At 39.7% G+C, this 14,924-nt stretch overlaps 1 pseudogene; it reads right to left on the reverse strand.

Annotated features, from left to right (window-relative positions):
- Window positions 1-905: 905 nt before the first annotated feature.
- Window positions 906-2,779, reverse strand: LOC782677 (gamma-enolase-like; annotated as a pseudogene).
- Window positions 2,780-14,924: the final 12,145 nt, after the last annotated feature.

Genomic DNA, 14,924 nt, shown 5'->3' on the forward strand with positions numbered 1-14,924 from the left:
GGTTATCTTAAAGTTTCTGGTTTTGGTCAAAATAAAGCAGCTATAATTTTAAAAAGAAATCAGAGGAGAAGTTACAGTGGTTTTTTTTTGTTTTGTTTTGTTTTGTTTGTTTGTTTGTTTTTTGCCAAACTGGCCCCAAACTCCATTTCATAATACCAAGATTCAAAGAATGCTTAAAGTGCATTTAAACAGGATTTTAAAGTATTGCCCAATGCTTCAATCACCATGATCTTATCACAGCCAACAGGAAGGAGAAAAAGGGGGAGGGGGGCATGACCTCCTCATTGAAAGACACTCCTCAAAGTCTCACAGAACACATTCACTTACATATATTTTGCTGGAGTTTAATGAAATGTCCACCCTCAGCTACAAATGCAGCAGGGAAATGTGGCCTTTGTTCCAGGCAACCCTGTTCCCACTTAAGGGAGGAGATCTCCTCCTAAAATAGTTCTGTTTTTGAGTCACTCAGTTGTGTCCAATTCTTTGTGACCCCTATAGACTGTAGCCCGCCAGCCTCCTCTGTGCATGGGATTTTCCAGGCAAGAATACTGGAGAGGGTTGTCATACCCTCCTCCGGGGGATTTTCTCAACCCAGGGATCAAACCTGTGTTTCCTAAATTACAGGCAGATTCTTTACCGTGAGCCACCAGGACTTCCCTCCTAATGATAGATACATAGATGGATAGGAAGAACAGGAAAGCTAGGATTGGGAAGAGTGGGACAAATGTAGAGCCCCCAGGCACATATCTCCACCTCTGGACTGACCCAGGTTGCAGTGAAGGCTTTCAACACACACAGGAACCACCATCGAGGCCCTTTCTGTTACTCTTCCCATTTCAGCAAGATCCCTACCTCAAGCCATCTAGTAACCTATAGTCACAAGAAACACAGACACACGGTCCCCTGGAGTTATGGGGAAGTGATTTATTAACTACCAGGATGAATAAAAAATAAATAAAACATACATTTATTTGGAAAAAGAATTGGCAACCCACTCCAGTATTTTTGCCTGGAGAATCCCATGGACAGAGGAGCCTGGGAGTCCACGGGGTCGCAAGAGTTGGATACGACTTAGCAACTAAACCACCACCACCAAACATACATAACCTTAGGCCAGGCCCATGCACACAGTCAGCACCTGCCTTCATTCAGCACTGCGCAGGTCCTGCATTCCATGCAACCTGGAGCCCAGAGAGCGGAGAGTAGAGGCAGTAGGGGCTGAAGCAGCCCATGAGCAGTGCAACAGGGCAGCCTGGGTGTCTGGAATGAAATTGCAAGCAGGATTGAAAGGAAGAAGTTCCAGGAGGAAGAGCCAGGGGTTCCAAGTCTCCGTCCAGGTAGAAGGATCACAGTATGCTGGGACTGCAGACATTATGTCCTGAAAACCGAGCTTCATGCCCCAGCTCTTCTGTGATTCTCATTCATGAGCAGATTGTACTTAGCCAGATGCACCAGGCACCAGTATTGATCTGGCCTGTGAACAGTTCCCCCACCATGTTGGCAATGAACTTGTCTTCAGTCTCTCCCAAATGGTGACTCATCGTGACCCTCAGCCATTCTCCTGGGCTTGCACACTTGGATGGCTTTGGTGATCAAATTGATCTGCCTAAACTTCAGCCTCAAGAGAGACAACAAGATAGGCCCTAACAAAGTCCTGGTCCCCAGTGATGTATCAGTAAGACTTAAAGTCTCAAAGTCATATCTGCTACCATGATAAAACTCTGAGGTGGCAATATTCATGCTGATGACAATCTTTTTGGTATAGCCAGCCTTGTTAATGGCTGCATTTACCAGCTCCAAGGCTTTGCTTGGAAGCTTCTGATCTCCAGAATTCAGGGGGCAAAGCCATTTTCATCTCCCACATTGGTGGCATCTTTGCCATACTATTCCTAGATGAATGTGTGATAGACCTCCACCTTGAGTCACATGACATCCTGAAAGCTCTCAGCACCCATGGGGAGGATCTAAACTCCTGTGTGGTCGGCTTGTTCCCAGCATGAGAGCCACCACTGATCATGTTGAAGGCACAGGCAGGAAGAGATCTGAGTTCTTGGCCAGCTGAGCAATGTGGTGGTGAAGGGGCAATTCCTGTTCAGCTGCTCCTGCTTTACACATGGCCAAGGGCACATCCAACATGGCTTTGCCCACAAACTTGGATTTGTCCTCAGTCTCATCCAAGTTCAACATCAGGTTGTCCAGCTTCTTGAGTTCCATCACAGAGGGACGCAAGCTGATGAGGGTTCAGATGATGGCAATGTTGATGTGGTCCCTTGCCTTCAGAACACCATTGCTTTGCAGTTTGTCCCTCTCCCTTAGATCCCAGGCCTCAGAGATAACAGTGGAGGCTCCATTGGGTACTGCTGCCTGGAAAAGACCTGAGAGGGGAACGTGGAATGAGGAGGAAGACAGGACAGTACAGTGACCAGAGGGTCCTTCAGCCTTCTAGCTCTGCACTTCTGTAGCCACATCCAACCTTCTCCACATACTGCTCCTTAATACCCACCCCTCCCACACACACACAGAGGCAGATGCACAAGCAGTGGCCTCCTCATCTGCCCAGTTGGAGCCCCACATGCACAAATAGGAACCCAAAGAAATAAGCTATGCAGGAAGCACACAAAATACACACACACAGCGCACACACAGGGGCAAGAGGCAGGATGCATCTCCAGAAACCTGCTATTGTTTAGGGAAAGTTGAAGATGCATTTCAAACCATCAGTCCCATTCTTGGAACTAGAGAAACTCCTCTACTTATGAACAAGAAACATAAGGAAGGAGAACCACAGTAGCATTATTTGTCATTGTGAAAATTAGAAACAACCTCATGTGTCAAGGAAAATGGATTCTTTACTAGGTATATTCAATATTCACTCAATATCATATTACATAATGCTAAAATGAATGATCTCTAGATCATGTATAAGGTAATATGTATCAAAACAGATAAATCTCAGAAATGTAAAATCTGATAGTATCTACACAAGCTTTGAAAATGTAACACTTTAATGATTACCTAGGAGTCTCTTGAGGGGTGGGGAAGAGTATGTACATGTATATAAATGGAATAAAGTGTGAAAATGTACTTGAGAATGATAAATACAAGATTCATGATGGAGGTAACTTCTTAAAAATGAAGAAGGGAAATGGGATCTGGGAGTGTTACAAGAAGTACTTCAACTATATTAATGGGTACCCAGGGGTCTTTTTTGCTACTGTACTTGTCTGCTATCATTTAAATATGTCAGAATTACATATATTAAGAATTTACTGCAGCTGAATTTACTAGTAACCTGTAATTTTAAAGCTGCCTCTCTCACAAAAAGGCCAATATTTGTTTCAAAAACATAATTTTTTGGATAGAGTATTATACATGTAAAGAGGTTTCCTGACTTATGAAACAGCTTCCTTTTAACAAACTCCAAAGAATATCCTTAAATTCCATTATGTAGCAATTCTGTTTAACCTCACCTACTTGCAAATTGTTGGGAAATACTTCCGTTGATATGAATTTAAAGACTTGTCAGTCGATAGTAATATGTAAATTATTAAAGGAAGAGTTAAATACTTACCCAAATTGTTCAGACAACTGAAAGAAAAAAATATGGTTAGTTCTTTTAACAAAAGTTTACCAAAATGTAATCATTTCAACTGTGCACACATTAACTGCTCTAACTGGCATGTTTATGTAATAAAAGTTTGCTAATATAGTATTCTTCCCAGGGGATGTGTTCCAAAAGCACCAGTGGATGCCTGAAACCACAGATAGTACCAAACTGTAAAAATACTGCTTTTTCTATATATACATCCCTTTGTTAAATTTACTGTTTAGGCACAGAAAGAAATTAACAATACTAACTAATAATAAAACAAAATAATTATATACTGTAATAAAGTTATGTGAATGTGCTCCATCACTCAGTCAGGTCTGACTCTTTGCAACCCCATGGACTGTAGCCCACCAGGCTCTCTGTCCATGGAATTCTCCAGGCAAGAATAATGGAATGGGTAGCCATCCCTTCTTCAGGGGATCTTCCCAACATAGGGATCCAGCCTGTGTCCCCTGCGTCTCCTGCATTAGCAGGCAGGTACTTTACCACTGAGCCACTTGGGAGCCAAAAAGTTATGTGAATCCCACTTCTCCCTCCAAATATCCTGTCCAAATTTAATGTCATTTCCATCTTCACTAAGCACTTATCACACATGCCTGTGCCATAACTTCTGCAGTTTAAAGCACAACAGCAAAACTAGCACAAATTTCTTTTTCCTCCTTTCCACAATTTCATGGAGAATTGTTCTACCACAGATTTCAGCAATCTCAGCATATGATTTTTCTTCTTTCCTTATTAGCTCAGGAACTTTTGCCTTTTCACTTGAAGAAATCACTTTACAGCTCCCCTTTGGCATATCTGATACCAGCATCACTACTCTTGTGCTTGGGGGCCATTATTATCAATAAAGGAAGGGTTATTTGAACATCAGCACTGAGAAACTGCAACAGTTGACCTGATAACCCAGACAGCCTCTCAGTGACTGACTGATGGGAAGCACTGAACAAAGGGATGGAGCAGGTGGGATGGAGTGGGCTGGCGCAAGCTTTCATCACGCTAGAAAAAATGGGTACCATTTAAAACTTACAAATTGTTTACTTTGGGAATTTTTCATTTAGTATTTTCAAACTGTGATTGACAAGGGTTAACTGGAACCACAGAAAGTGAAACTGAGGATATGAGGAGTATCTCTGTAACTCCAGTTAAATTCTACAGAGATTGCTACTTTCAACTTTACAATATTTGAGATAAGACAATGATATAGTAAAGGAAGACTCAATAAAATTTATCTCCTCCCCTCTTCATTTCTTGTGTGGACCTTAAGTTTTAACCTGTGTATGTACTAAGTTATATGAAAACTATCAAACAAGGCATCTTAGCCAGTGGAAAAATCCCAGACTGAGGAGTGAGTAAGACTTGGATTTCATTCCAAGCCCTGCCACTCTCTAAATGTTTGACCTAACTTGAGAAATTTCTCTATACTGAGTTTCAGCTTCCTTGTCTATTAAATTAAGATAACAATATCTACCTTATAAAGTGAAGGATCAATGCATACACTCATGTGTAAAATGTAAACAATAGTCATACAACACATACCAGCAAATTGGATTTTTAATCTATAATATCAGATCAGAGATCAGTCGCTCAGTCATGTCTGACTCTTTGCGAAGAATATAATATACATTAATTCTATTTTATGGGCTTCCCTCGTAGCTCAGTCAGTAAAGAGTCTGCCTGCAATGCAGGAGACCTGGGTTCAATTCCTGGGTCAGGAAGATCCCCTAGAGAAGGAAACGGCAACCCACTCCAGTATTCTTGCCTGGAGAATCCCATAGGCAGTCTATGGGACTGACAGTCTATGGGTTTGCAAGAGTCGGACACCACTAAGCACACACAGCAGCAATTATATTTTATAGAAATATGTACATTTTATTTTTTAATTGAAGTATAATTGATTTACAATGTTTCAGATATACAGCAAAGTGATTCAGTTATACTTGTGACTTAGCTGGTAAAGAATCTGCCTGCAATGTGGGAGACCTGGGTCTGATCCCTGGGTTTGGAAGATTCCCCTGGAAAAGGGAAATGCTCCCCACTCCAGTATTCTGGCCTGAAGAGTTCCATGGACTGCTTAGTCAATGGGGTCACAAAGAGTCAGACATGACTGAATGACTTTCACTTTCACTTTCGTGTATATATAATATATATTCTTTTTCAGATTCTTTTCCATTATAGGTTATTACAAGATATTAAATATAGTCCCCTGTGCTATACAGTAGGTCTTTACTGTTTATCTATTTTATTCATAGCAGTGTGGGTATCCGTTATCAAGCTCCTAATTTATCCTCCCCACCTTCCCTCTTTGTTAACGGTAACTTTGTTTTCTATGTCTGTGAGTCTATTTCTGTTTTTAAATAAGCTCATTTGTATCATTTTGTTTCAGGTTCCACAGGAAATAAGTAAATTTTTAAAGTACATTATTATTAGTTTACTGTAAGGCAAGTAATTATAGCTTACCCCTCCCACAAAGATAATTGATTTAATAGGTAAATTTCTTAGGGTCTTATTGTTCTGCTATGATGTCCTAGGAGCAAATGGTACAGAGGTGGAAAGTGATTCAGGAAAAAAGGTCCAACTGTTAATTATTGAATTCTAACATGGCTAGCAAGAATAGCTTGTTACTCCGACCAACATTACCTGACACCAATTAAACCCTTTCCTTTTTAACAAATTATGGCATGTGATTGACTCCTTGCTTTTCAACTCTGAAAGATCATTCTGGAGATTTATCAGTGGCTAGTTGAGTTGACACAAGTACAAACAAGCAAGCTGTACAAGTGTTTAGGAAAGATATGACAAAATATCCAATGTATCTATTCTACAAATACTATGGGCAAGGCTCAGTGTCATGCTAGCACTATGGAGAGCTATAACAATGAAGCAAATATGAATATTCCCTTAAAAACTTTAGATGATAGGAAAATGAAGACCATTTAGGTATTGCCATTTTAAAAGGCATACTTACAAATTTAGAAAAATTTAAAAAGCAGGAGAAAGCAACTGGAAGAAAAATGCATTTTAAAAGATGGAGATAAATAAAAGGCATCAATTTGTTAAAGAGGCAAAGATAAAATGTTCCAAGAGTTCAGAATAAGGAGTATTACTTCCAGCAGGGTTGAGAACAGAGAAAGGAGGTATCATGGAAAATATCGCCAGGAAGATGGAATTGGAGACAGGAGAGGCAGAATTTGGACTTCAAACACAAGGTAAGCCATGACCTGCAAAAAGAAGGAAGTAGCACTGGGAGGTGAACAGAGCATCAGGGACATGGAGAGGTCATGTGTAAGAAGGATATTGATTCAGACTTGCTGGCACAGAGGATAAATCAAGAGAATCTGTCAGAAATGGGGTCAGAGAGGTAAACTGAGGATGGATTTGGAGGTTCTCCAGTGCTACACAGAAGGGTCTTATTTTATATCACATTCACAACTGACAGAAAGAGGATAATGCAAAGCAAAAATGGACAGGTGTGTTCTTTTACTGTGTCAGCACTAAATGCAAATATCAGAATCATCTTTGATTTCAATGTCACAAAGAAGCAAAACTTTTCCACGCATTTTGAAAAATCATTACAACAAAGGACAGGTGACTTAGCCTGCTTGAAATGTGATAAGGGTAAAGAATTTTGCATTTCATTTTAACTTTTTATTTAGTTTTTTAACCTTCTTAAACACATATTTTTACACTTTTAATCCAGGACAAAAAAGTTTTCCAGTATCTTTGTCCATGAAAATGATAAGATTTTCATACCTGATGTCTATCTGTAAAGAACACAATGTATTCAAAACTTCACTTAGCTTGGAGTGGGAAGGTTTAAGTACTGGGCTGTATCAATATTGAAAAGCTTTCAGTTGCAAGTGATAGAAAACTTCAATAAAACTAGCTTAAAAAAGTAAATAAGGGGCCAGAAATGTGCCAACCGCCTCCACCCTGACCCTCGGCAGGTCTGTGGGTTTAGGAGGTGCAGAAAACAGCAAGGATGAACCCAGGAGCAATGGCGTCCAAAAAGAAGCAAGCAGTAAAAAAAAAAAAAAAAAACTGTGGAAAATGCCAACCAGGAGAATGAAATAAAGAGTGAAAAAGAGCAAGATGCTAATAAAGAGCCCTTATCCATCCCTTTGTAAGCTGGTGGCTATTGCATACCTGGAGGAAATCACAGGCGTTCCCTGTTAGGCAGCGCATCCTATAGTACAGATGGTGCATGACTCAGAGGCTCGGAGAGAGAGCCACAGGCAAGAATGAGAAAGAATTTGGAAAGGATTGGGGAGAAGGTGAGATGGCTGAAGAAAAAGCAGTTGAGTCATAGTTTGTGGGCAGTTAGCACTGATCCCACCCCACCCCCACCTCACCATGACCATCTTAATGAGTTTTGCCACATGCCTTAAATCCTGATGTTTTCCCTGAAGTTAATAGGGAGACACATCTGCTCCCTAAATACAGATATCTGTGATGTGCTTTTGTTGTAAGACTTTGGAGTTACTTGTTTCTTGTAAGTCTCCTATTACCAACTTCTAATTGACTGTTGTGTTGTTGACCCAACCTGTAAGTTTCTGTCAGCAGGAGAGCTTTACCTATTGCATGGAGAGATCTTCATTATACATTGTGAAGTCAATAAAGCAGTTTAATAAAGTAAATAAATAAGACCAACAAGGAGCTATTGTATAACACAGGGAACTATATTCAGTATTTTGCAATAATCTCTAAGGGAAAATGAGATATATATATCTCTCTGAATCATGGCACTGTACACCTGAAACTACATAATATTATAAATCAACTGTACTTCAATAAAAAGATTTAATTAAAATTTTAAAGATGAGTTGGGCACATACCGAAAAACTAGAAACAAATGAAGAAAATAACCAACTCTTAACCCAAAAAGCCATTGGTAAATGACACAGGTATATATTTGCATGTTGAGTTTTTCCATGCTTGAGAAGATAAATGAAGTCATGAGCTGGGAGGAGGGGATAGGAGAGAAAAGCAGAGACTAAGGGCACAGGAGAAGAGGACACTGACAATCTTAAGCTCACAGAAGCAGCTGAGTTGTCCTCACTTCTTCCGTTGTGGGGCATCAAGTAAAGAGTGGAAACAGAATAAAAGAATTACTTGCAAAAATAAAAAATAAACAGACATATAAGAATGAATGCATCATATAACTAGAAATCCAAGGCAGACAGTTTCAAAAATTGGTTAATTTTGGTTAATTGGTTAATTCAGCAACTCAACGGCATCATCCAAAGCCCCAGTGACTTCCCTTTCTGCCCTGTATCCTCAGCATGCCACTGGCCTTAGGGCTAATGCCCTTCATGGTGACAAGGTGGCTGCCTCAGTTCTAGGCAGCAAATCTCAATTAGCAAAGCCCAGCTGAAAAAAAGGAGGGCATCAATCCTGTGCGGCTGCTTTCATGAGCCAGAAAAACTTTACACAAACCCTCTCAATAGACGTTCCCTCTCATTTCATTGGCTAATTGCCAGGAAGAATTCAATGCCTCTTCTTAAGGCTGAGACCAATCAGGATTAGGTCTGGGTTAATGAATCAGAGGTAAAAACCCCCAAAATTAGGTTCAGCCACCAAGGAAGAGTGAATGGCCTTGGGTTGGCAACCAACTACGCATGCCGTATAGTCTACCACTCCATCCTGGATGACTGTGTATATATAATGTTTAACTTGACATCCTCATCTGTAAAATAAGGAACTTTATTAGTTCCCTATGTTACTCAGATATGCAGATGACACCACCCTTATGGCAGAAAGTGAAGAGGAACTCAAAAGCCTCTTGATGAAAGTGAAAGAGGAGAGTGAAAAAGTTGGCTTAAAGCTCAACGTTCAGAAAACGAAGATCATGGCATCCGGTCCCATCACTTCATGGGAAATTGATGGGGAAACAGTGGAAACAGTGTCAGACTTTATTTTTCTGGGCTCCAAAATCACTGCAGATGGTGACTGCAGCCATGAAATTAAAAGATGCTTACTCCTGGGAAGGAAAATTATGACCAACCAACCTCGATAGCATATTCTAAAGCAGAGACATTACTTTGCCGACAAAGGTTCATCTAGTCAAGTCTATGGTTTTTCCTGTGGTCATGTATGGATGTGACAGTTGGACTGTGAAGAAGGCTGAGCACTGAAGAATTGATGCTTTTGAACTGCGGTATTGGAGAAGACTCTTGAGAGTCCCTTGGACTGCAAGGAGATCCACGCAGTCCATTCTGAAGGAGATCAGCCCTGGGATTTCTTTGGAAGGAATGATGCTAAAGCTGAAACTCCAGTACTTTGGCTACCTCATGTGAAGAGTTGACTCATTGGAAAAGACTCTGATGCTGGGAGGGATTGGGGGCAAGAGGAGAAGAGGACGACAGAGGATGAGATGGCTGGATGGCATCACTGACTGGATGGATGTGAGTCTGGGTGAACTCCGGGAGTTGGTGATGGACAGGGAGGCCTGGAGTGCTGTGATTCATGGGGTCGCAAAGAGTCGGACACGACTGAGCGACTGATCTGATCTGATCTGATGTTACTTTTCAACTTCCTGTTAATTATCTTGCATGAAATGTTATCTTCCTCTTCCAAATTTTCTTCTCGTTATTTGTATTACTTGCTTTTTGTTGAAATTTAGGAAGTTGGTGGTTTAAGGCTGCAAAGGCATGTCAGATAACATTAAAATGAACAGAAAACAAAGAGGTAAAAAACACTTGCCATTTATACAGAAAAATGGCTAATTTTAAATATATTATATATATATATACACATATATACATAACTGACATTTTCACTTTTTATACATACAGATGAATATATATATGTTATATATATACAGTTATATATGTTGTTGTTGTTTAGTCACTAAGTCGTATCCAACTCTTTGCAACCCCATAAACTGTAGACCCACCAGGCTCCTCTGTCCATGGGATTTCCCAGGCTAGATTACTGGCATGGGTTATCATTTCCTTCTCCAGGGGATCTTCCCAACTCAGGGATCGAACCTGTGTCTCCTGCATATACTACACTGGCAAGTGGATGCTTTACCACTGAGTCACCTGGGAAGCTCATATATATGTGTGCTGCTGCTGCTGCTGCTGCTAAGTTGCTTCAGTCGTGTCCGACTCTGTGCGACCCCATAGACGGCAGCCCACCAGTTCTGCTGTCCCTGGGATTCTCCAGGCAAGAGTACTGGAGCGGGTTGCCATTTCCTTCTCCAATGCATGAAAGTGAAAAGTGAAAGGGAAGTCACTCAGTCGTGTCCGACTCTTAGCGACCCCATGGACTGCAGCCTACCAGGCTCCTCTGTCCATGGGATTTTCCAGGCAAGAGTACTGGAGTGGGGTGCCATTGCCTTCTCCCATATATATGAATATATATATATATATATATATATATATATATATATATATATGAAAGAAGATCCCTTCAAATTGGAAAGAAAAAGTCAAATTAAAAAATGGATAACGTTCACAGAGACACAGATCCTGAAAGAAGAAATACAAATGATTCTGAAGTATATGAAAATGACACAGTTTATAGTGAGAGCAATTCACATTAAAACTGCACTGCAACACAATTTTTTACCTGTTAGACTGGGTAAGAGCCAAAAACTTGGTAATGTCTTCTTATGGGCAAAACTTCAAGAAAGCAGGAGCTGAATGGGATTCCTATAGAACTGGAGACAGAGACCTCTCTGGAGGGTAAGGAACTAATAGTACTCCACAAGACAAATACACATGCCCTCTAAGCCATCGAAGAGTCACCTGATGCTAAGAGCCAATGCATTGTAAAAGACCCTGAGGCTGGGAAAGATTGAGGGCAGGAGAAGAAGGGGGCAACAGAGATGAAATGGTTGTATGGCATCATCAACTCATTGGACATGAGTTTGAGCAAACTCCAGGAGACAGTAAAGGACAGGGAAGTCTGGTGTGCTGCAGTCCATTGGGTTGCAAAGAGTCAGACACAACTGACTGACTGAACAACAACAGCTGAGCCAACAAAGTCAGTTTTAAAATATTGTCCCATATTGTATCTCTGGTAACAAGATGATTCACGGCAAAGTTATTTTTAAAACAAAATACTTGACTGAAAAGTAACCATACTCCAATAAAAATTAATAAAAGATTAACAAAATAAATGCCTTTAACAAAAACAGATATATAACTACAACTTAAAAGATTTAAAATCTTACTGTAGACAGCAAGGAAATGTAAAAAAATTCCAAACTAAGACGCTCTTTAGAAATTGGTAGACTTTTATCTTACCGGTAACATTAGAAATATCCACTCTAGAATAAAGAATACTTTTCTCAAACTAATAAAAATTAATAACCCCAAGTCATAGACTACTGGACCCTGCTCTAATTCATACATCGCATCAACATGGATTGTGAAATTCAAGAAAAACATTGACTTATAGAGATTTGGTTTAAAAATGAATGTAAAGCCCTTACCCCTGGTGATGTTAAAATATTGTCAGAAAAGCTTAATATCGCCACAGTCAAGTGTCTCTGTTCTTGTGGTATCAGCAATGTTCAAAAACTTCCACTGAGTCTTACTTCTGTCCCAATGTACCTTCCCATCTTTGAAAAGTGATACCAAATAAACTAACAAGCATACATGTACTGTGAAAAAAATACTAGAAACATCTAAATATCTGTCAATAGAGGACAGATTTAAAGAATTAAATATACTGCATGGGTGGTTTAGTCACTAAGTCATGTCTGACTCTTGTGACCCCATGGACTGCAGCCTGCCATGCTCCTCTGTTCATGGGATTTTCCAGGCAAGTTTATTGGAGTGGGTTGACATTTCCTTCGTCAGGGGATCATCCTGACCCAGAGATCGAACCCAGGTCACTTGCACTGCAGGCAGATTCTTTACCAACTGAGCTCCAGGGAATATCTAATATACTGCATACATACAGAGAAATAATATGTCTGAGGAATAGCAAAAAAAGGAAGACTGAGGTGCTAATATACTAATGTGTGTGTGTGTGTATATATATATATATAGTGAAAATATCTTTAAAGATGTACAGTCCAAAAGAATGCACATAATATGATAACATTTGCTCAAGAAAAGTAGAATGATATATACTATTTTTGTTTATACTTATTTTAATTTTTATTTATTATTTTTGCTCATGAATAGTTTAAAAATGAATCATGTTGATTTCCAGTGTGAAGGAAAAGGACAGCTGAGATACAGAGCTGACAGAAAACTTTTTTCACTGTAAGTTATTTTATATTTTTTAATATTTAACTATATAGATACATTGCCCATTCAAAGTTAAATAAAATGCTTTAAAATTATTTTGATAGAGGCCTCATAAAACTAAGTTTGCTTCAACATCTATCTCACAAAATATAACAATATTCATCATAAGTTGAAAAAACCTACAATATAAATTTCTATTCATGGAAAAGTAGACTTTTTAATTTAAAAAATATACATAAGTAGGGACTTCCTTGGAAGTGCAGCAGTTAAGACTTCATGCTCCCAAGGCAGGCAACAAGGGTTCATTCAATCCCTGGGTCAGGGAACTAGATCCTACATGCTGCAACTAAGACCTGGCCAAATAAATAAATAAAGGCAACAACCAAAAGAATATATAAGTAGATTTTTTAAAAATATTTGCTCAATGATTATTATTGCCTGTTCCTAAAAATTATGCTTCTGGGACAGTTGATAGTTTTTAACTGTGAGCATCTGGAAACTGATTGTGTATAGAAATCCAAACTTTGGTATCCTGCAATCAGCTGCTGTGGCAATCATGTAGTTCACTCACAAGGAGCCACTTCAGGGAAGGAGATGAGCCAATACATTTCCTTATTTCCTGATTCATCTGTTACAAACCAACAGAATATGACTGCTGCTGCTGCTGCTGGTAAGTCACTTCAATCGTGTCCGACTCTGTGCGACCCCATAGATGGCAGCCCACCAGCCGTCCTGGGATTCTCCAGGCAAGAACACTGGAGTGCGTTGCCATTTCCTTCTCCAATGCATGAAAGTGAAAAGTGAAAGTGAAGTCGCTTAGTCAGGCCCGACTGTTAGCGACCCCATGGACTGGAGGCTACCAGGCTCCTCCATCCATGGGATTTTCCAGGCAAGAGTACTGGAGTGGGGTGCCATCACCTTCTCCTAACAGAATATGACAAGACTCATGATAAAGATCAAACCTCAGCTTCACCTGTATCATTATGGAGACTGGACTTTCTTTAAAGATAAGAATCAGGACCACAATTTAAGCAAGTGCATATATCTATTTTGAACACTGGGCAATAAGAAACGTCCATGATTTTAGCTACAGCGAGCTATTTGAGGAAACTATGATAGCAGGAAGACTATCCACAATAGTCAGCCACTGCCAGAAATGAAACTCCTCCTGTACATTTCTGATTGCATCCCATGGAAATAATTTTTTGACTTCATAGCTTCCCATACATCTGTCATAACCTATTTACAATAAGTTCATTTCTAAATTATATACACTGACTTCTTTAGTAATAAACTATGTATAAAATCTATGAAAGAAATAGAAAAACTTTTTAAAAACCAAAAGATAAACACCTATAAAAGTTTTACTATTTCCATCCTACACTCCAGGATCATGTACTCCTTGTGGTACACACAATCTAACATAGAATATAAAAATATTGAAACTCAGTAATTTTCTCATAATTTTCATACTATGAGAATTTTTGCTTGTGAATATAATTATAATTAATATCTGTACCCCATCTATTTGCCATGAAGTGATAGGACCAGATGCCATGATCCTAGTTTTCTGAATGTTGAGCTTTAAGCCAACTTTTTCACTCTCCACTTTCACTTTCATCAAGAGGCTTTTGAGTTCCTCTTCACTTTCTGCCATAAGGGTGGTGTCATCTGCATATCTGAGGTTATTGATATTTCTCCCGGCAATCTTGATTCCAACACTTGTGCTTCTTCCAGCCCAGGATTTCTCATGATGTACTCTGCATGTAAGTTAAATAAGCAGGGTGACAATATACAGCCTTGACGTACTTCTATTCCTATTTGGAACCAGTCTGTTGTTCCATGTCCAGTTCTAACTGTTGGTTCCTGACCTGGATATAGGTTTCTCAAAAGGCAGGTCAGGTGGTCTGGTATTCCCATCTCTTTCAGAATTTTCCGCAGTTTATTGTGATCCACACATGGCAAATAGACGGGGAAACAGTGGAAACAGTGTCATACTTTATTTTGGGGGGCTCCAAAATCACTGCAGTTGGTGATTGCAGCCATGAAATTAAAAGACGCTTACTCCTTGGAAGAAAAGTTATGACCAACCTAGATAGCATATTCAAAAG

The sequence above is a fragment of the Bos taurus genome, chromosome 1, assembly GCF_002263795.3.
Source record: "Bos taurus isolate L1 Dominette 01449 registration number 42190680 breed Hereford chromosome 1, ARS-UCD2.0, whole genome shotgun sequence".
Classification (NCBI taxonomy): domain Eukaryota; kingdom Metazoa; phylum Chordata; class Mammalia; order Artiodactyla; family Bovidae; genus Bos; species Bos taurus.